Here is a 21,092-nt window from a genome sequence, read left to right as displayed (position 1 = left end):
AATGGTTATCTGGATTCTCACTGCCCGCTTAATATGCAAGAGAGTTGAGTAGGGTTTCTTAAATGTGCATTTTCTTGCTAAACTCCGGCCTGGTAAAAGTAGGTAGGAAGGTAGTCATAGAAGAGTATTAAGGCAATCAAAGAATTGAGGCCAAAAGAGAAATATCAAGAATTAAGACAGAAACTTTAGCAGTAATTTTATAGACAATATGGTTATTAAATTTGAGCATGATGGGTAGTGAAAGCACCTAAAGAACAGTACATTGCAATGGAAAAAGCTCTGTGCTCACTGGTGAACATGCCGTGTGGACTGCAAGAGTGTTGCAAGAAGGGGCTGCATGAGTTGGGTGAGAACTCTTGGATGTATGACATATTTTTGCTTTTGCCAAACTGTACATGAGCCAATAATGTGCTCTCACTGCAAAGATGGAGAACCATGGTCTAGGCTACAGGAGCAGAGCGGTGGCCACCCAGTCTCAGTTAGCTACCACCCCTGCTGTTCGGTGAAAGGGAGGCCACATCTGGATGTTAGGTCCAGTTTTGGTCTGCCTGGTGTGAGGGATGTGGAGACACCAGTGAGGCCCCATAGAGGATGACAAACAGGCAACGACCCTCCAACAGGAGGTGGACAGAGCTGAGTTTATTTGGTCTGGCCATGGGGAGGCTGAGAGTGGTCTGAGAGCAGCCTGTGACTCCTCAGAGGGCAAAAGGTGATAGAGCGAAGGTGATAGCCTCTCTGTAGTGGCAGGGGATATGATAAGGGAAAATGTTGTTGCACCTTTGGATGTTGACACTAGACATGTGGAAATACTTCTTTCCCTGGGGAGTAGGGAGAAGCTTTGGGATGGTCACCACAGAGGTGGGGGATCTTCCAAAACTTGACTACTCAAAGCCAGGGCCAATCTGATCCAGTACTGGGAATAGACGTGCTTCTAGTGGAACAGTGGATAAAGACACAGTATCTGCCATTGGAAATCCATTTTAGACTTCAATCTTCCCTTGTAATAACTTAATTTTTTCTCTTGTAATAAATAAATAAAATGGCCATTGAAATGTGAAGCTGGAAACTTTCTTCAGAGTTATCAATTAAATCATTTTATAGATGGAAATTACCTTTCAACATCCATAGTTATTTGACTCTGCCTAATCAGTATTTAACTGGCCTGCACAAACAAATCCTGGACAACCGTACTTTCTAAACTATGGTATTGCCTGATGATTTATATGTTTAATATCTCAATGTGTTTGCATTTAGCCTTCTCTGTCCTTGCTGCCCCACCCTCCAGACAGTTCAAATAGGATTGTCTTACGAGAGATGAAGAGCGCTGCGCCTCACACCAGCGAGAGGTGACCATCAGTCCTCTGCTGCCGCCGTGTGCCCTGTCTCCGTCTCCTCTGCACACTGAGCATCGCTTCCCTAGACTGTCCATCCATCCGAGGGGCTGACTTCTCTGTCTCCTTAAGAAGGAACTGTGCCACCCCTCAGCTGGGCTGGTAGCCTCTGCTTTTGTAAAGGTGAGTGTGGGAAAAACATTGGTAGAGCTGGGTGTCTTCCTAAGTGTGGATGTAGATGATGTTTATGGAACCAGCTGAAGGAAAACAACTCCAACCCAACTGCCTGCGTTTGTCTGAGAACAGGCGACAAAAATCTGATCTGCTGGGCCAAATCCAGAGCCTGGTCGAGGCCGGCTTTCTCTGCCTGGTACTGGTGAAAGCAGAGACTACCCAGGGAAAGCACATCAGCCTGGTGGCTTTCTGTGGTCCATCACCTTGTAGTCGCTAACATCTACAGCTGTGTTGGAGAGAATGACCCTGCCCAGTCCTTTCAGTATCTGTTTATGGATCTATTGCCCATAACTTTGTGTAAAACCTCCTGCTGCTCCTATTTGCCTTCACCACCTCTTGTGGCAGGTGCACTCTCCAGTGCATAAAGTATTTTTTTAAACTGTGTTAAACCCACCATCATTAAGTGACATCTAGATCTGCTGGAAGATGCATTGTTCCCAAGTAAGGTGATAGAATTCACACATAGATCTGCACTTATAAATGTCCTTCTCTGAATTAAATGTAATCAATTCTTGTCTTTTTCACTATGATCAAAGAGAAGGGCAAGTGGTTAGAAATTTTCTTTTCATTATTTTATTTCTATTTAGGGAGTGAACGCAGTGTTGGCACTTATTCGATTGATCAAACTCAACCTGCTATCTTCACTCTGCCTCCTGGTAGACTTGGACAGTTGTGTTAACGGGTGTTGCAAACAGCATGGCAATATTACAAAGTTCTCCCACTCGGTCATACACTGTCCTTAATGCAGCTGGGAAGAGATAGGGGAGAAGGAAGTGGCTTGCACTGTGTCATAACTGATATGACAAGTAACATGCTACATCCTTTGTGTATTGGTAAGAGAAAGTCTGGCTTGGGATCTGCAGCTTGTGCTGGTGCCTCTGGGGTTCTCGCTGTGCCCCTCACAGAATCACAGAATCATTCAGGTTGGAAAAGACCCTTGGGATCATTGAGTCCAACCATCAGCCCTACTCTACAATGTTCTCCCCCTCTCCGAGCAGAATCTGGCCCTGGTGTCTCCAAGACCCCTTTGGGCAGGGGGAGATGCTGTTGGATCTCCCTTTGCCTCCAGCTGAGTAAGCCCAGCTCTCTCTCCTGGCCTCCACCCCACCAATGCAGTAGCCCTGCATGGGACTCACTCCAGTTTGTTAAGGTCTTGTACTGGGTAGTCCCTAACAGTCCCAGTATGAAGCTGTGGCCTCCCCAGTGCCCATCAGAGGCAACAGCCACTCTGAACCCTGGACCTGCTGCCTGTGCTCTGGCCAGCACAGCTTTCATCACTGCCAGGGTGCAGTCTTGGTAATCTTATTGTTCTTATCCTGCACTTCCCACCTTCTTCTCCTCAAGCTGATTTTTGTCTGGTGTGGGCTTTTTAGCCAGCCTACCCACCTGCTACTGTGGCATGTTTGGTTTTTTTTTCCTCCTGTGTAGAGGACTTCACATTTCTCTGCCTTGCATGTCTTGCTGAGATGAGAAACCCGTAGCTGTTTTCCAAAGGTGATGTGTGAGACAGTGTTTGCACAGGTGTCAGTCTGAGGGGGGACCATGTGGTGAACACTGGAATTTACCATTTAAAATGGGAGCCCACAGTACTCTGTGGATTGTTTTTAAAGGCATAATTAAATACTCAGTGATTTTCTGTTTGACATGCCTTGCCTTGCAGTCCTGCATTTCCTGTAGAAAGCACCAAGTTGCTCTTGAGCTCCAGCAGCTAATTGCACTACAGACCGGGGTTTGAAGGTGTTTCTTTTGGACAGGAGCAGATATATTAGACAAAAATAACAGGAAAAAAAAAAAATCACACATGTGATGTTATATTTTAACACTCTTGCAATTTCCAGTGGTCTGTAGAGCATTGCAGGGATTGCTGCCTTGCCCCTTATGGGAATTCCTGAAAGTCTGTTCCACCTCCCTGAAAATATCACAGTTGAGATGTATTTCCTGAGCCACCGCACATGCATTAAAGCTTTAGGTGGTCATCTAGGCCACCAGACTAAGTCTGAGACCTACCTGGGATGTTTTCCTGCCCGCATCTCTCCTTTCGCTGCTGGAAATCACCCGTTGTTAGCTTAGAGTGAAAGCACAAGTTGTTCTTCCCCATGTGCTGCTGTGTCTCCTGAGCTTTGATCAGTGAGCAATGTTTCTCTCTGGACATCAAATGAGCATCTAAATGATACAAAATCAAAACCTGGTAAGTGCAGATACAGTTTCAGGCTCCCCTGCTTCCAATGGCACTGACACCCTGGATGTGTTGTTCTGGGCAAATTGAGGATGTGGCTGGCTCTATCTCTGACATCCATGATCCATGGGATGGTATCGGGGCAATGTCTCTTTAATTTTCCATGTTCTAGGAATCCAGAAGCATGGATGAATATCATAAGTATGATGGCATTGGAGAAGAGGCAGTACGTGTCTGGGAAAGAGTCAGTATAAAATGCTGGTTGTTAAAGACTACGTTTGTGGACTACCTTGAAGGCAAGATTCACAGAGCCTTGAAAACATTATTCTTTGCTTTTTATTTCTTGCAGAGTGAAATGGTCTCCTTCTGCAGATATCCCAGTGAGGAGTATGATGTGGTAACAGAAGATGGCTATATCCTTCAGCTAAACAGAATTCCTTATGGGAGAGGAAATGCTGAAAGCCAAGGTAAAAGTGACATCTGTGTTATATAGGAAACCCACACCTTATGCCATCTTCTGACTGGGGTAACAGGGCTTGTGCAGGAGACTTTTCAATGTCTCCCATGGCTTTGGTATCTGTAGCCTCTGTTTTGATCAGTAAGAATTTGTAGGGAAGGCAGTGTTTTCTCACCCTGCGTGGAGACCTGAGTGTGGGTGATGCCCCATGCACCCAGGAGGCTGCAGTCCTAGCAACGAGAAGCAGTCCATCCCTCCTACCCACTGGTGCCTCACACATGCCTTGGATTCTCTCTGGCAACCTGGCCTCTAGCACATGGTCCTGCAGCCGTGTGGCACATCAGCAGACCAGTTTGATACTCCTTGAGGAGCTTCCAGGGGACCCTCTTGTCCTGTGAGGTGTGACAACTGGAAGATCTATAGATCTATAGATCTATAAAAAGGCGCATCCTTTCACCTCTCCAGGCACCTCCATGTTGGCCTACAGAGCTCCCTGGGAAGCCCAAGTTCTGCTAATGCTCCCAGCAAAGCCTCTCTGACAAAAGCCTGCTGAGATGCAGAACCTAGGTACTGCTCTGCTTGTGTCTCTGAAAATACCCAGCCAGGTAGAGTCCTCAGAGACAAAAGCAGATGCTGCGAGATGTCTCTGAAATAGTAATATCACATTATGTATTATACATATTTATGAGAGTAATGAAAGATCTGCCGCGGGTGTGAAAGGTGTGGAAAGGGTGTGGAAGGGTTCAATCCTCTTCCCCATCTCTGGGTGTTCAAACCTTTTCCCTCCCACCCCCGAGACCATGGCCAAAGTAACAGTAAACCAGAGGGAAAAACTTGTTCTGTCTCCTGGTGAAATTTGTCACTCCAGCAAAGAGCACGTGACATGGCTGGGGGCAAGGAAGACCTTCCAGCATTGTGCAGGAGTTGGAGAATATAAGAAGCATGGGAAGATTTGGGAATTTTTCATACCGTCACTGAACTCTAGATGTTCACTTTCTTAATGAAAAGTCATCTGCAGAGAAGGTGAGAAGGGGTGTTGGGGAATAAAAGGCAAAGTGCTCTGAGATATGGTGCACCCATTGCAACTGCTACATAGCAAACCTGTTTTACTGAAATCAAGGGGAACAGACCTACCTAACACTGACACTAACCTCTGTACACTTTGGCTGCCATAATTAAGGAGGAAAAGAGTCCCTAAATTGTCTCAAATGATGACAGACAGCATTGGAAGGAAAAAAAAAAGAGTCATTGTGATGCCTGTGTTCCAGGTCCGAGGCCCATCACATTTCTGCAGCACAGTTTATTTGGAGAAGGCAGCATGTGGGTTACCAATTTGGCCAACAACAGCCTGGGCTTCATTCTCACAGACACCGGCCACGACATTTGGATAGGCAACAGCAGAGGGAACACTTGGTCTAAGCAACATCTGGTCCTTTCACCCAAACAGGAGGAATTCTGGGCTTTCAGCTAAACAGGAATAGTTGGAGGATCTAAGAAACAACTGACTTCTTTCATCTTCAAAAGGTGATGCTATCCTAGCTCGGGGAGGAATGAACCAGGCTGAGCTGAAGCACATCCACTTATTCTAGGTGAAAACCCCATGTGCTTACTCAAGGGCACACTGAGTAGGATGAAGAAGTTTGTGGGGCTGTCCTTCCCTCCTCACTGGTTTTGTGGTTTGTTGATGATGGTCATTCAGATGGAGATGGTGCACTTCTCACTAAGATGGCTACTCTTCCTTCTGCAGCTTTGATGAAATAGGTAAATATGACCTCCCAGCAATTATAAACTTTATTGAACAGAAAACAGGACAGAAGCAGTTACTTCACATAGGTCATTCACAAGGCACCATTAAGTGTGTCTTTTTGACTGATCTTGATGACAATATAGAATGTCTCCGTTATCTTTGGGATTTGTAAAACAGCTCTTACTAAAGCTAAACTGTATACGTGAATGTCTTGAAAGAGTAAGCTGGTTTTTTCTTCTCTTTTTTTTTTTTTTTTTCTCAGCTTTTAAAGCCTTTTCCACTATGCCTCAGCTGGCTCAGAAAACCAAAATGTACTTTGCTTTGTTAACCGTGGACACAGTTACATTTCTTCAAAGCCCATTTAAAAACCCCGCACTCTTTTCTGACTATGGATTTAAGGTATGTTGGTCCAGACTATATTCTGCATAGCCAAAATGAACATAGCTTTTCATAGAGATTCTGAAATTACCCACATAGCATATTTCAGATCATTTACAGCAAGAGGAATGCCGTGCTCCATCTCTTTTCATAATGAAGGAATCACACATCTCAGTCCAGAGTCCTTCTGTCCCGTCCCAGATATACTCTCCAAAATGTTCTGGCAGAATTAGAGCCGAGAGCTAGTGGTATGGGCAGACATGCACACAGAAGGTATCAAAATGTTGGTGAATAAAACTGATAGGGAGACTCTGAAATGAGCCCTACCATTTAATGCAGGAGTACAACAAATGTAAGAGGTCATACACATAAAATCATGGACTGGAAACATTTAATGGGGTGCAAGGAAGGGTCCACTCGTGGGCAACCTCATACCTCAATATGGGGGTAAAAATAGAAGCTATGAAGTGGTGGTGCTTTATGGAAAAGCATGACCAGTCTTCCTATTTTATGAGTACATTTGCAATTTCACAGATGTTTGGCACCAAAGACCTCCTGCCACGCCTTGGGTGAGCTGATCCTTTCCAAATTCTGTGCCTGCTCAAAGACCTGCAAGAGTGTCTTGTCTATGCTCTTTGGAATTAACTGGGAGAACATATGTCCTGGTTTAACCAGGATAGGGTTAAGTTCCCCCAGCAGTGGGGGGGAGCTCTAGCCGGGTTATTCAGATACCATGCGGATGTCACATCCTGGCAGGTCACATTTTCCTGGCGGGAGCGCGGTGCACTCGTGGTTTTGTACATCGTGCTTCAAACTGCTGTATTTGGTAGCTATTTTGCTCTGTTCATTGCTATCACTATTACTGTTATTGTTATTGCTGTTGTTGGTTGTGTTGCTATTGCATTGTTGTATTAAACCTTTCCTTATCTCAGCCCCGGGGCTTTGTATTTCACTCCCTTTGTGGGGGAGGGGTAGCGGCCGCGTGGTCTCAGACCCCGGCAGGGGCTAAACCATCACAACATAGATATGGTATGTAGGAATAAGTCTGCAGAGGGCCCTCAATACCTTTCTAAAGGAAAAAGCCTTGTGTGCCCTGTTCCATGGAGCTGAATGAAATGCATTCTGAAATGTGCTCATTTCCTTTCAGAGCCGAGTAGGTACGTACGCATCACGCTCCCCAGCAGGGACTTCAGTACAAAATGTAATCCACTGGTTGCAGGTAAACTTTCCCAGCTACTTTCCTATGCAAAACAGAGCATGGAGTATTTTAATGTTCCTTGGTGGTCAGTCTCCTGTACTGGTCTGCTGCAACGCATCAGTGGTATCTTGTTGGGTTTGTTTTCATCCCTTCATAAAATGCTCGGTAGCTTCTCGAGCTGCCTGTACATCATCAAGTAGAGTGGCCACAAAGGAGTGGATCTCCAAAGAGGAATATTTGGAGCTGAGGACCCTGCATCCACAGCAGGCACATTTCAGACATCTTATTTCAGACTAGCTCCAGTCTTGCCCTGCAGCCTGAGTGCCATTAATGGTCAGACTGCGGGAGATATTCTCCTGGACAGTATCCAATGAAGCTTGTTATCAATTAAGCTGATTATTTCTCCTTCTTCCCCTTGTGGGCATGGAGAACAGTCACTACCAGACCCCCTCTGACACTGAAATTGTGCTATGCTGCCTTCACTCTCTCTTCCTTCAGCCAAATGTACCCGGTTGTTTGCACAATTCTTTGCAGGTCATGGATTCACATCCATGTAGCAATAGGACAAGGGATTACCATTTTAAACTAAAAGAGGGTAAATTCAGACTAGAGATACAGAAGAAGTTTTTTATGATGAGGGTGGTGAAACACTGGAACAAGTTGCCCAGATGCCCCATCCCTGGAAACTTTCAAAGTCAGGTTGGACGGGGCTCTGGGCAACCTGATCGAGTTGAACATGTCCCTGCTCATTGCAGGGGGTTGGACTAGATGACCTTTAAAGGTCCCTTCCAACCCAGACTATTCTATGATTCTATGAAATGGCCTCTTCCTGATCTTTCCTGGACCCTCACCAGTTTATGCATCTTCTCAGGAGTGTGTGCCACAAGCTGTACACAGAGCACATCTTCCTAGTGTGCCACTCCCCCTCAGAGACCCCAGAATAACTTTGTTGTTTTTGTAGCAAGAGCACACACTCGATTTTCTGAAGTGTTGTTGCTCAACAGTGTTAGTCCTCATTCTGTATATCTTCACCAGTTTTTCTTTCCTATGTATAATTTTTTATAAGATTCTTTACTAGACTTCAGCTTATCTGAGTGACAAAGGGCAAAACTAGGGGCAATGAACACAAATTACAATCCAGGGGGATCAGGTTGGAGGTGGGGAATCCTTCTTCCCCCAGAGTGGGGAGCAGCCCTGGCACGATCCCCAGGGAGACAGGAGGTCTCCATCCTGGGGGGGTTCAGGTCCTGGCAGGGCCAAGCCATGACCACCCTGACCTTTTATTGCTGATAGACCTGCTCCACTTGGACTAGAGATGTTCAGAGGCTCCTTCCAGCCAACATACCTTTGATTGCATTATTTCAGGCCAATTCTTCAGTCTACAAGGAATATTTTTAATTCTAAACCCATTTTCTAGAACATTTTAATTTCCTCCCATCCTGGTGTTAACCACAAACCATGTAAACATAATAACCTTTCATTTATCCAAATTAATGACAATTATTAGTTGTACTGGGCCTGTGGAAGATCTGTGAGATACAGTTGAAAAACCTTGCCAGTTCAGTGATAAAAACCATCTTTTGAGTTTCCTCTTTTAAACTCATCGCACCCGCACAGAACTATGATTTCATTTGGACCATTTCATTTCTGGGTTTGCTACAGGGAGTTCAAAGCGGTGTACTGAGAGCTTATAGGGGGACCACGTATAACAGTCTTTGCTATATACAGGTAAGCTGCTTCAAATAGCCACGGTCATGGTCTTCCCTTTCACTTACATGTTCTGTTGCCATTCATGCTTGCTTGCATTAGTCTGGTGCGATTCCGTTGAATTGATTGTCCTCTCTTCACAAACTGGACCCGCAAAGAGCAAGTCAGCAGGACCTCTGCTTGGAACAATAGTATTGTCTATTCAAACTTTGTTTTACAAATACTTTCTAAATGGAATCAAGTATTAGATGCTTTCCACTTACCCAGTGTTTTTGTCACAGTCCATAACCTGACACCTAGAGCAACAATAATGACTGTGTGACCAGTTACTGTCTGAAACCTATAAAGCTGAAGTCTCCATGCTGGTTGTAAATTGTCTAGCCATGATGGAAAGCAAGGTGCTAAGCCCTTCTGCCACCCAGACCTAAAATCACAAGGTGAATGGTGAGCAGTTAACTCTGCATCCCTTGGGAGCTTGGGAAATTCTTGTTCCATGGCAAGAAGAGTACCAGAGACATAGAAAAAATCTTCTTTCTTCCTTAAGCAAGAAAAACCATACTGTTCAGAAAGTGGCATGCTTTTTACCTGTAATAATTACACTGCAGGTAAGGAGGTGTGATACTGACAAATCACTTGATGGCAAGTCCTCATGGTGTTGAGCTAAAGCAATCATCTAGATGCATCTTATTTTCAAGAACTTGCTTCCAAACACTTTCCTGCTGTTACAAAGCTGAAGGAAAGGCTAGTGCTTTCATGAGGTGTAACCACAAACCACAGCAGAGCTGGTTAGAAGGGGACCTCCAGAGGTCTCCAGTCCAACCTCCTGCTTGACGTAGGATGATCCACCAGCATTAGATCAGGGCAGATAACATTTTGCCTGCTCATCAAATTGTCTGTAGCATCAGAACCAGAATTTCTAACAGGGCAGAAGTAATTTACTAATGAATTTAGATTAAAATTACTAAATTAATATGCTTACTAAATTGTAGCGCATAAAGTTACACCACGTATTTTAATAAAATTTCTCTTCTTTCTAGAGAACACCTTTCCAGGTTTGGGTTTGTTTTTTTTTTCTTAATTCCCAAAGGGTTTGGGTTTTTTTTCTTAATTCCCAAAGAATAGCAACTGCTGTCAGGCAACACATATTTTGTTGCATTGCAGCAATGGCCCTCCTTTGTAAAACCCTAGTTTTCTGTCCCTTCAGATGAGTTCGCCACTCTACAACGTGAAGGGCATGGAAGTGCTGATGCCCAGCTGGCATGGTGGAGCGGACTGCCTGGCTGATGCCCAGGATGTTGCCCTCCTGCTCCCCCAGGTCAAGAACCTGGTCCACCACAGGGTCATTCCCCAGTGGAACCACCTGGTTTTCCTACAGGGCTTGATGCAACCAAGGTTTTGTACCAAGAAATCGTTGACATGATGAAGAAACATCCATAAATCTGTTGGTTTGATTTGATAGGTTTTTTGCTGATATGTCTTGTAAGATTAATGTTATCTTTAAAAGACTTTGAAATTTGTCACTATTTGGACCACCTGAATGTAGTAGGAGTCTTTATGTTATTCCTGACTGTCACTTCATTTCCTTTCTTTTTCCTTTTTTCCTCCCTTTTTTCCTTTTTTTTCCCCTCTTTTTTTTTCCTCTTTTTTTTTTTTTTTTTTTTTCCTTCATCAGCCATGTTTATTTGCAAAGTACAAGAAACACAGATGAGGAAACTCAGGTTTCAGATGTTTCATTTAGACTCATATCACAGCGATCTATTCTCTGAGACACGATGGATCCTGTGTAGCCTTTCCCGTGTGGTTAGCTTTAAAGTGCCTGCCATTCCCTTGAGACCTGGGAGTCTGGACCCCTTGTAACTCAATTGATTCCTGGCTTCATCAGAGACACAAAATTCACTATTGCCATCTCAAAGCTGGCACTGTTACTCCTGGACCTTTAAAACTACCAACATGAATCAGAAATCGATGTAACAGGTCTGCGGTGAAAAACCACAGCAGAAATACACCTCTGTAGAGGCACTACAGTACTAGTGTTTTTGAAGTTCCATAAAAATTGTAATTGATCACATTTTTAATGCTTTTTTTCTTTCAACAACCAAGACACTAAAAAGGGAGAATCAGGAAAGAAATAAATCCTGAAAAGCAATTACAAGAAAGACAGTCCAGCATGTGATTCTGATATGCAATGTGCAGAATCCAAATAAAAAAGGGGCTTAGGGAATGTACGAACTGCCTACGTCTTAGGGTTTATCTGAGATGCTTTGGTAATAAGATTGAGTCATTCATTTTCTGTTGCATATTTTCTGACTAAAGTGCTTTCTTCAAATCCAGTACGTATACATGTGACCAAGCAGTGCTGCAAAAATCATCCCTGGTAGTGCATCATTTATGCAGCAGACCAGGCATGCAGGTAGCTGCCAACCACAAAGGGTTCAGTCTATGTTTAGCTGAATGTTGTTATCAATATCAATACTTCACAGAGAAATAAAATGAAGTCTGTCTACTCTAAAAAATAAGACTTCTACATATTCATGTCTTCACAGGTTTGGGATAAACTGTGTTAAATATTGCCAGGTTCTGAGCTTTTGCTCTGAACAAAACTACAGCAGCATTTCTTTGTGTGGTCAAGCATGTGGGAAGATGTTTCTTCGACCCAGGCTCCCTACATACATGGAAAGTAGAGGCTGAACTGCTATACCTGAGTTCACATGAAACAAAATTTTCAGGTCCTCTCTAAAACCCAATTCAGTACATTGACCTTTGGTTAGAAACAGAAGAGTTGGCTTGAATTTTGATGTTAAACATGGTGACAACTATTTTTCCTGGTTTTAGCAATATTTTAGACTAACCAAGGCATGTGGACCAAAAGAAAACATGTCAGGGAGTTATTCCTTGTCTTAAACAGGTATGCCATGAGAAAAGGCTGCTCATCCCATGCAGCACTGAGATGCTCTCTAGCTGGCAGTATGATGTTGACTAGTTGTTTTAAAATAGCTATTTTTCCTGTGCTGTAGTGTAGGAAATATTTTTAAACCTTCAGTGCAAGAAGATGTCATCCTTCAACCTAGCCGAGCACCCCCAGTACAGCACCTCTTATGATGGATTGCAGGTCTTTGCATGTGTTTCCCCTGAACAAGAGAGAGAGAAGAGGGTCTATCGTGGTGTGGAAAGCTCCTTGAGGAAGGTTGTATTTCCATTTTAGGGGGACTTGAAAATTTCTTTCTGGCTTTTGTTCGAGACAGTCCTTTTTAGAATGGATGCAAGCTGTATTATTTTTGGTTGCACTTGCAGATCTGGCCATTTCATTTACCCTGAGCGATAGGGAGGTCTCACTTCTTTCTTCAGTTCAACAGGCATCTGCAGACCAACCGAATGGGTGGGCATCCAAGTGGGAAGCCCCACGTGCTTCAACGTGCTGCATCTCTTGCACCACAGCATTTACAGAGGAAGTGGTGACCTCAGAGATGCCATATGTTCATGACATCTTCTTTAGCCTGAAAGAAGAACAGGTATAATAATATTCTTGTTTCTGCTAGCCAAAGTTCTGAGGCTCATCAGAAAAACTTGATAAAGATGTTAATGATGTGAACATCAGAAGAATCAGCTTGTTTCAAGGAGGGAGAATCTAGTTGCAAGGAGAAGCAATGTTTCAAGAAGAAATTATTCAAAGTCACGCACTGTGGTACTGCCAAATTTTCAGTCTGTCATGCTTCCTTTAAAATTTCCTGGAAGATCTGCATCACCTAGAAGTAGCCATGAAAGGCAAAGTAGATTGATGAGAGGTGGGGGGGAACACAGAAAATAATTTTGGGTGGAGAACAGTCTTTCCAAATGCGATTGTGGGTCATTTTTGATAACAGAATTCATTACTAGAATTTGCTTGGTTGAAGTGAGTGACAGTGATTCCTCTCTGATGCTGGATGTCCTTGTGCTGGCCTTGCTGACCACTGTAGGATGCTACTCTTGTGCCAGTTGAAACGCTCATCTTAACATGTAACCTTAACATGTTACCTCCAGCACAGCAGGGCAAGTCAGTCAGGACTCTTTCTGCAAACAATCTCCCATCTTTCCAAGCCAGCCATGATACCATTGAATGTTCCGTGATGGATAGTGCAAGTCTTTGCCCATGTGCTTTGTCAATCCATGTAAACTTTTGGCATTTGCAAGCATCCTTTGGCAAGAAGATTCACTCCTAGTGAAAAACACAAGAGCACACCATGGTCGTGGCACAGTGGGGATGCTCTGTATTTGTTCCTCTGCTGCTTTCTTCATAGGTCCTGTCCTAAGCCTTTCTTCTCTGAAGAACAAAGTCAGCAAGCAGAAATTAAAATTTAATGAAAAATATTTATGAAGAGAAGCTTGCATTCATTACAGTTTCCTGGTATATCATGAAGCCACACTGGTTGCAGTAAATAATTCATGACTTAATTCTTTTTCCCTCCCGTTTCCTTCCTAAATATGTTGCTTCTGCTTCTGCCTCATTCCAAGAAGCCTTCTGTAAAATTGTCTTTTGAGGTCATGCTCTTTCCCTAATCAGGTTTTTCAGTTTGCTCGAGACCGTCTGTTTCCACTAAATACTTTTTTCTCTTCTAAAAAAATGACTTGTAGATTTTACTGGATCATCAGATTACCAGATTAGGCAATTGTTTGCTTTTCTGTCTTCAAGAAATTCTCTAAGCGGATTTCTGAAGTACAAATTCTTGCTTAAATTAATCCTGTTTAAACACTTTTTTCTTTTTAAATTCTCTTTCCAGTTCTGCAGAAACAATTTGCCCAAAGCAAAAAAATGCAGCTTCACTTGGTATTTTGCCATAGGTACAAAAGGGCTTTGTCTTCTTTGTTGTACCTAAATATTTTCTTTCTCTTTTAAAACCCTGAAACAAAGCTGTGACCCAAATCCTCGCAAAAATGGAAATAGATCAGCTCCCAGCAGTGCGGGATGTTTGCTGGTGAATTGCCTGGCATGTGGCTGCACCCAGGAGGCGTTTATAAATAAATAAATAAATAAATAAATAAACCCCAAATCCTTCCCCGGGGGCAGCAGCTGTACAGAAGGGGATGGAGACGCTGGGCATGGCCCCTCAGCCAGGAGTCGGGGATGCCATGGCTCACCCGGACATGGGGCATTCCCTGCCTCTGCTCCCGGTGGGGTGTGCTTGGTGGGCACCTGGGGAGCTGGGAAACATGGTGCAGACCAGGAATCATGAATGCACTAATTACCAGCCTGGGGTGATCTTTCTATGTTCTGATGTTGTTTTCCATCTGTGCTTCTACCTGGATGCTGCCCAACAGTTGGATGGTCCCGTATCAGCTAGACGGGGCCATGGCTGCCCTGACCCAGGGCTGGACCACAGACCCCGGGACCTCTTCCCACCACTGCCACTGTGACAGGCTGCATGACACCCCAAAGGCTGCCACCCTGTTCCTCCCCAGCAGCCCAATCTGGGCTGATGTCCCTTGCTGGGACCACTGGGTTGGCACCCAAGTCCTCAGTGTACACCAGCACTGCCATGAGGCCATCACCGCTCTGCAGGAGGAGAGATCTCTTTTATTGCGTGCTGTTTTGGTGGGAAAGGGTAATTGAAGCTGACAAGGCTGCATGCTGGACTCCACCACTTGCTGAGTCAGCAGATTGTCTCTTGGCTGACAGACGAACGCTTCCCTAAATAAGAGGATGTCAAACAGACTTTTGTCACAGGGCTCGTGGGCTCCTGGAAGAACAAGTCTCAACTGGCCGGCTTGAGAAGGAACCGAGCTGTTGCACCAGCTAAAATCCTGAGATCCCCAGCAGAGGATTGAGAAGGGCTCTGAAGGCAAGGGGAGAGAGCCACAGATGTCATGAAAGGGACGGTCTCAGCACCGGTCTCTTATCAATGCCAGCTGGTGGGGTGGTCAGGGTGATCCTGGCCTAATCCTCCTGGCCCCAGAGGTCTTCCTTTCTCTCTGCCCAGCAAGCAGAATGGACAGATGGATGCTGGGGGCAGCTTTCCAGTGCCTGGAGGCACCCGGTGAGCTTGGGTCCTTGCGTTGCTCTGTCACTTGCTTTCCCATCAGTCATCCTGGAGGACAGGTCACGCTAACCCGATCACCGAAGGACACTCATCTTGGTCTTAACCCACAAGCGCTGCCACTTGTTCTACCCTGCGATTCCTCTGGCAAAGGTTTAGGAAAGCAGTGGTCCACTTCCATGTTAAATACCATGTCGCATCCCCAGACCCTGCTCAGGCTGTCCTCTTGGCATCTCCTTGGGGAGCAGAAGCAGTACCACCTCTTGCTGTCCTCCTCCTAGGAGCCACCAACTGCACAGGCAGGGGGTTAAGGCAGGCTGTGAAATCTTACACAAACCAGTTGTTCTTGTTCAAGCGCCTGCGGGTTTACCAGCCAACACCCTCTTCATTAAACTGTTTCTGCGATGATTGGCAGCTGAACCAGCATGCACGGTGCCTCTGAGGGTGCAGCTGTGGGCTGGGAGGTTGGGTGCTCTCATCGCTGGGACGAGGACACCATGACTGACAGACAAGGAGCCCCAGGGCCAGGCAGCGCGGGGCAGGGACACCACCCTCTTCGAGGGCGTGCAGCAGGTAATTCAGTGGTTTCATGCAAAAGGCAACACAGGGGCACATATTTTCCTATGCAAAATTCCTCATGCTAAACATACATTTTAGCCAAAGGTCATGGCATACCCTGGAATGATTCCCTGTCAGGAATGAAGCAGCAAGAAGGCAAAAGGTAAGGTTGAAGTCTGAAGACTTCCAGGAGAGAGAGAAAATTGTGTTATAAGAGGTCAAACCTCAGCCCTTTGGGTTTCTTTCTACCACTGGAGAACGACAGGTGTATCACAGTTCAGACAAGGGGATCATGCCAGGCACAGCACTAATTTCACGGTTAATATTTCCCCTTACTTCTCCTCTACTCATGTCTTCTCTTATGTCTTCTCACCAGTTCCCAGCTTTCTACTGCTTCATCAGTGATTGTTCCAGTCTCTATTTTTTCATTTCTGATTTTTTTTTTTAACAGCTATGAACAGAAGTGATAGCTTGCTATTTTTTGATTTATTAATTTTTTTTATCATAGACAGAACACACACTTGAGAAAGCAGATATTTGCAGGTGTTAAATACATTTGCATTTCCACTTTCTTAATCAGAAACACCAAAGAGGTTGGGGAAAAAATTTGTGTCTGGAAAATGATATCCCAGAATTGACACAATATACTGGGAGGAACCAGACAAAAGCTGGAGGAAAGAGGGAAATGAGAAGAAGAGAAACTGGTAATCCATCCCATTGCTGCTGCGATTTCTATATTCCCCCAAATGTATCACCTGGCATCTGGAAAACTAGCCTTTGTGGGATGGCCTGGAAATCTCTGACTTTATAGACAATGTTTTTTCTTTACTTTTCTTAACAGTAAATACTTTAGAGATATGGGTACACAGGCAAATTACCTCATCTCAGCTATAGCCACCAGGGCAAGTCCTGGTTGCCAGTTAATTTAAATCATATTGATTGAGGCAGCATTTCCTTGCTGTATTTTGTTGCATATAGATGCAATAAACATTCGGAAAAATTTTGGGCAAGAAAAAGAAATTAACTATTCTTTAAAGCATTCACCCAAGGAGCCCTTAGAGGCTTCAGTATTTGTGATTGGTCAAAGTAAACTGATGGAGAAATTGAGGGAGATATTGCTCTTCTCATAAGCATTCAGCACACTGAAATCATCAGATGTGTCTCATGCCACAGAATCATTCACCCACAAAAGAAGAGCTGGGCCTGGGTGAAACTGGGTGAAACAGGTGGTGGTCTGAAGACAGGTCCATCTGAAGGCAAGACCCTGAATGTAAAGCCCTATAAAATCACACCAGTTAAAAGGTGAGTGAAATCTTTGTTCAGGCAAATGAAATGTCCTTCACAATACATGTGAAGTGATGGTGAAGAGCTTCCTCTTGAGATGGAGGTAACTTCAGTAGCACCCAAGGGATATATACTTCCCTGCACATCCCGCAAAACCATGGCTGCTGTGGAGATATTTTCACAAAGCAAAAATGTTCATGTCATCAAGCATGGTGAGGATTGGAGGGAATTGGCAATCGATATTGATCATTATCTATGATTAATGATGGATTGGGTTTTCCTCATTTCAGCAGTAAATAAACCAGCCTAGAGGGTCTGTTGAGCAGGTCTGCTAGTGCACAGGGTAAGAACTCCTCAATCCCCTCAATTTGCCTCCTAACTAGTGAATTACATGAATCTACATTAGTCTGTTGTAAGGCAAATATATTCCCCAGTACTTTTACCTCTTAATCCGGATCACGAGTTGCCCACTGTTTTGACAGCTGTCCATACAATTGGTTATTAGGAACCATGTGGGAAGAAATACACGCTCACCCTATTTTTTTAATTCTACATAATTAAAGAAGTCAAACCACAACACAGGTGAAATGTGCCCATGAGCACGTGAGTAGAAATTGGCCATTTTCAGGTTTGGGCTGGAAATCCCAGCTCTTGCCTCAGAAGGCAGGTCCCACTGCAGGCTCTGTAGGAGCAGGGGGACAAAAAAATCTCCAGACTGTTTTTTTTGGGTGGAGCTCAGCAAGTTTATAATTGGGTTTGATGTGGCACCGGTGACAGGCAGACCTGCTGGTCCTTGGCTCCTGAGCTTCTCTAGCCTGGTGGAGCAAATTCATTCCTTATGAAAGATCCCAATTTTGGGAGCAATATAAAATGGTGGTTAGGACTTTCTCTGAGTTCTCATCATTTTGTGGAGGAAATAACATGAGCCTGACTTCATTCCACTTGAAAGAGGAACCTAAAGTATGTTGTCTGAAGCTGCAGGCTGAAGTACATATGTGATTTGCCCTCATTAGCCTCAGTATTATGTTACAAACTGTAATGGCAACAGCCTCCAATCCCTCATACCAATTTCTTACTCTTATCAGCCTTTTATAAGGCAATCTATTGATAGATTGACTTTGGCTGATGCTCCCTGAAGTGAATTCTTCTCTTTTAACTATTCAGATACAGGTCAGGGGTTGGTATACCTTTGCAAATACTGAGTGGTGTGCTCTAGATTAAGCAGTGTCTTGCAGAGATCCACAATGCGGCTGGTGGTGGCACCACCAGATGCCTTACGGTGATCACTGCTTTGAGACCACCTTTCCCATCCCACAAGCTGCTTGGCTGACATCAGTCTGGGTTAGAGAGCAATGCCTTATCCTTTAAATATATTTTTCTCTGTGTTAAAAGGTGAGGGATGCAGAAGCTGTAAATTAATCTCACTGATTTTTAATCCACCCTGACTGTCAGCATTTTTATTTTCTTTAGATTGGAGGTCCTAAAACCTTCTGCTCTCTGGATCACTGTGGGCATCTTTTACCATGTGCAGAGATTTACAGGCAGAATCATGCACAACTCTAGAGGCAAACAACTGTTTTACCTACTGGTGAGCACATGTAATAAATAGATAGGGCTATCATGCTGTTAGACTAAGCATGAATACGCTCACCACACCCGATGCAAGCACTGATGAGTGGCTTTGCTGGCTGGGCAATTATCAGTGAAGTGGGGAGATGCTGGTGCCTGTTCCTTGGAAACCTCAGATCTCCCTGAGTTTCTGTTTCTGATTGTTCATCTTTTTAGTCAGATTTTCATGCTGAGGTTTTTCTCCCAAGTCCTGGAGCTGCTGACAAGATGGAAACAGCTCAATTCTGGTCATGGGTGACACCAAGAGGGACTTCCTGTGGTCCCAGGTCATCTTCTTCTTGGTGTCAGCTTCATCTATTCAAATAGCAATACTCTTCCATTCCCACCTCTGGCATAAAAGTTGGAGCTCTCAAAACTTTGTGAAAGGCATATACAGAGGACTCATCCATACCTGGTGTCAGGCTACTCTGCTGCTAGAAGCTGACAGATTAATGGCTTTGGTAATTGCAGGACTTATCTCTGAATAGTCCCGTTGGTAAGGTAGAATCAAGGAAACAAGATGCTATTCTACCATTTTTGGTGGGCTCTGGAAGCATGTCTCAGCACTGCTTCTGGCTGGACCAGTGCAGGACCAGGCACTGGGGGCACTGCCAGCAGTGCCGGAGTTTCACAGCATTTGCTTGTGCCTCCGCCACACCCACCATCCTGCTCATGCCAACCCCATTATGCCTCAGGTGCTGCAGAGAGGCAAGATGTGGCTGCTGCGGTGCCTGGCCCAGGGGCTGGGCGATGCCATCCCACACACTGGAGTGAGCCACCACAACCCTGAGCAGTTCATGAACATCATAAGTGCTGGCGGGGGGCGTGCTTCCCCATGGGGCAGGCCCAAATTCCTCCCCAAGGGACCATTTGGGGTGTCCCCATCTCTTACGCCTGTGTCTGCACCCATGGGGAGCCAGGGGGACCTGGGTACATCCCCCCTGGCTGTGCTGAGCTGTTGGACAGATGGTCACTGCATTGCTCCTTTGCCACTTGTGTCACTCCCTTGCCCCATCTGCAAATGGAACAGTTTGGCCTCTGGGGTGTCCCCTGGGATCCAGGCACCCTCGTTGTCTTTCAGAGGCCCTCTTCCACAATGAGAACCTCCTCAGGTCTCCTGGAGATGGTCAGATCCCATGTCCCATGTCTTGCCACTCCACAGGTGGAAAGGACTTTTGAGGGGGCAAGGAAGGAGTCTGAGCACCTTCCTTGCATGCAGCATCCCCACTCATTGCTCACTCCTCACTGTCCCTCCAGACCCTGGGAACAATTTCCCCAGGAGGCTGTGTCTTTATCACCCTGGCTTTCCCTCACCACATCAAGCAAAGGGACAGTACCCCACATTGGGGAACTTCCTACCCAGCTGAGCTCTATTAATATATTACATTTTTGAGGATTGTGTCATTCAGCACAGCCAACAAACATAACAGTGCTGGCTGAGCTCTGCCTTTTCCAGGGCCTACTTATCCTCTGATGTATGTTGTGCTTGGGACAAGGTGTGCCGGGAGTCAAGTCAGACACACCCACCTTTTTCCCCACTGATTTCTCTCCTTGAAGAGCCAGGTAATCCATTTCCACAGGTATCTCAACAAGAAGAACCAAGTCCTGATGAATGGTGGCTATTTCCTGACCATGAACTAGATTCCTGGTAGCAGAGAAAAGTCTGGAAGCAGAGGTGGGCACACATCGTCCCAAGGTGAGGCTTGGCAGGTCCCTTTCTCCTAAGCAGAGAAGATCATCTAAGCAAAATGAGGATTGACTTTTTAGAAAGAGCGATGTGACTGGAGTCTGCACTACAAGGAGCAGGGGACAGGAAGAGATGTGGGTCCTCCAGGGAGGCAAATATGTTTTTCTCTGGGCACTGGTGGGGAGGAAACAGCCTTGAGCTGGACCTGGGACACAGGAGCTCCACACTGTTTTGTTGTGTCCGAGATGGGGCAGCATGACCCAGTGAGCCCCAGCACCTGGAGAAGGAGGACCATGGTGGCTCCTTCTTCAGAGTAAACCCTCTGCCCTGGATCAAGGTTTCCTGACAGCTCAGGGCTGCGGGTGGCAAAAATATTTCAAACTGGAGGAGAAAAACCACCAGCAGAGAGAAGGAACTGGAGGGGAAGCTACTTTGTCCCCTGAAGAAGACTTTCCATTTGTGGTATGAAAGTATCACACTCCCATGGGTTGGAGGTGAAGGCGGATCCTTTTCCATTCCCAGGCAGTCTCATCAAACAATCTTTTTTTTCTGTCATTTCCAGGACCCAAGTTACTTGTGTTGCTCCAGCATGGCTTGGCTTTAGATGGTAGCAATTTGGTTTCCTATTTCCCCAACAGCAGCCTGGGCTTCACCCTCATGGACATGAGTACGACATCTGGATCAGAAACAGTCGGGGCAACAGCTGGTCTCGCCGGCAC

This window comes from Strix aluco, chromosome 7 (genome assembly GCF_031877795.1).
Source record: "Strix aluco isolate bStrAlu1 chromosome 7, bStrAlu1.hap1, whole genome shotgun sequence".
Taxonomy (NCBI): Eukaryota; Metazoa; Chordata; class Aves; order Strigiformes; family Strigidae; genus Strix; species Strix aluco.
The sequence above is the reverse complement of the archived record's forward strand: the minus strand, read 5'-3'. Positions refer to the sequence as shown.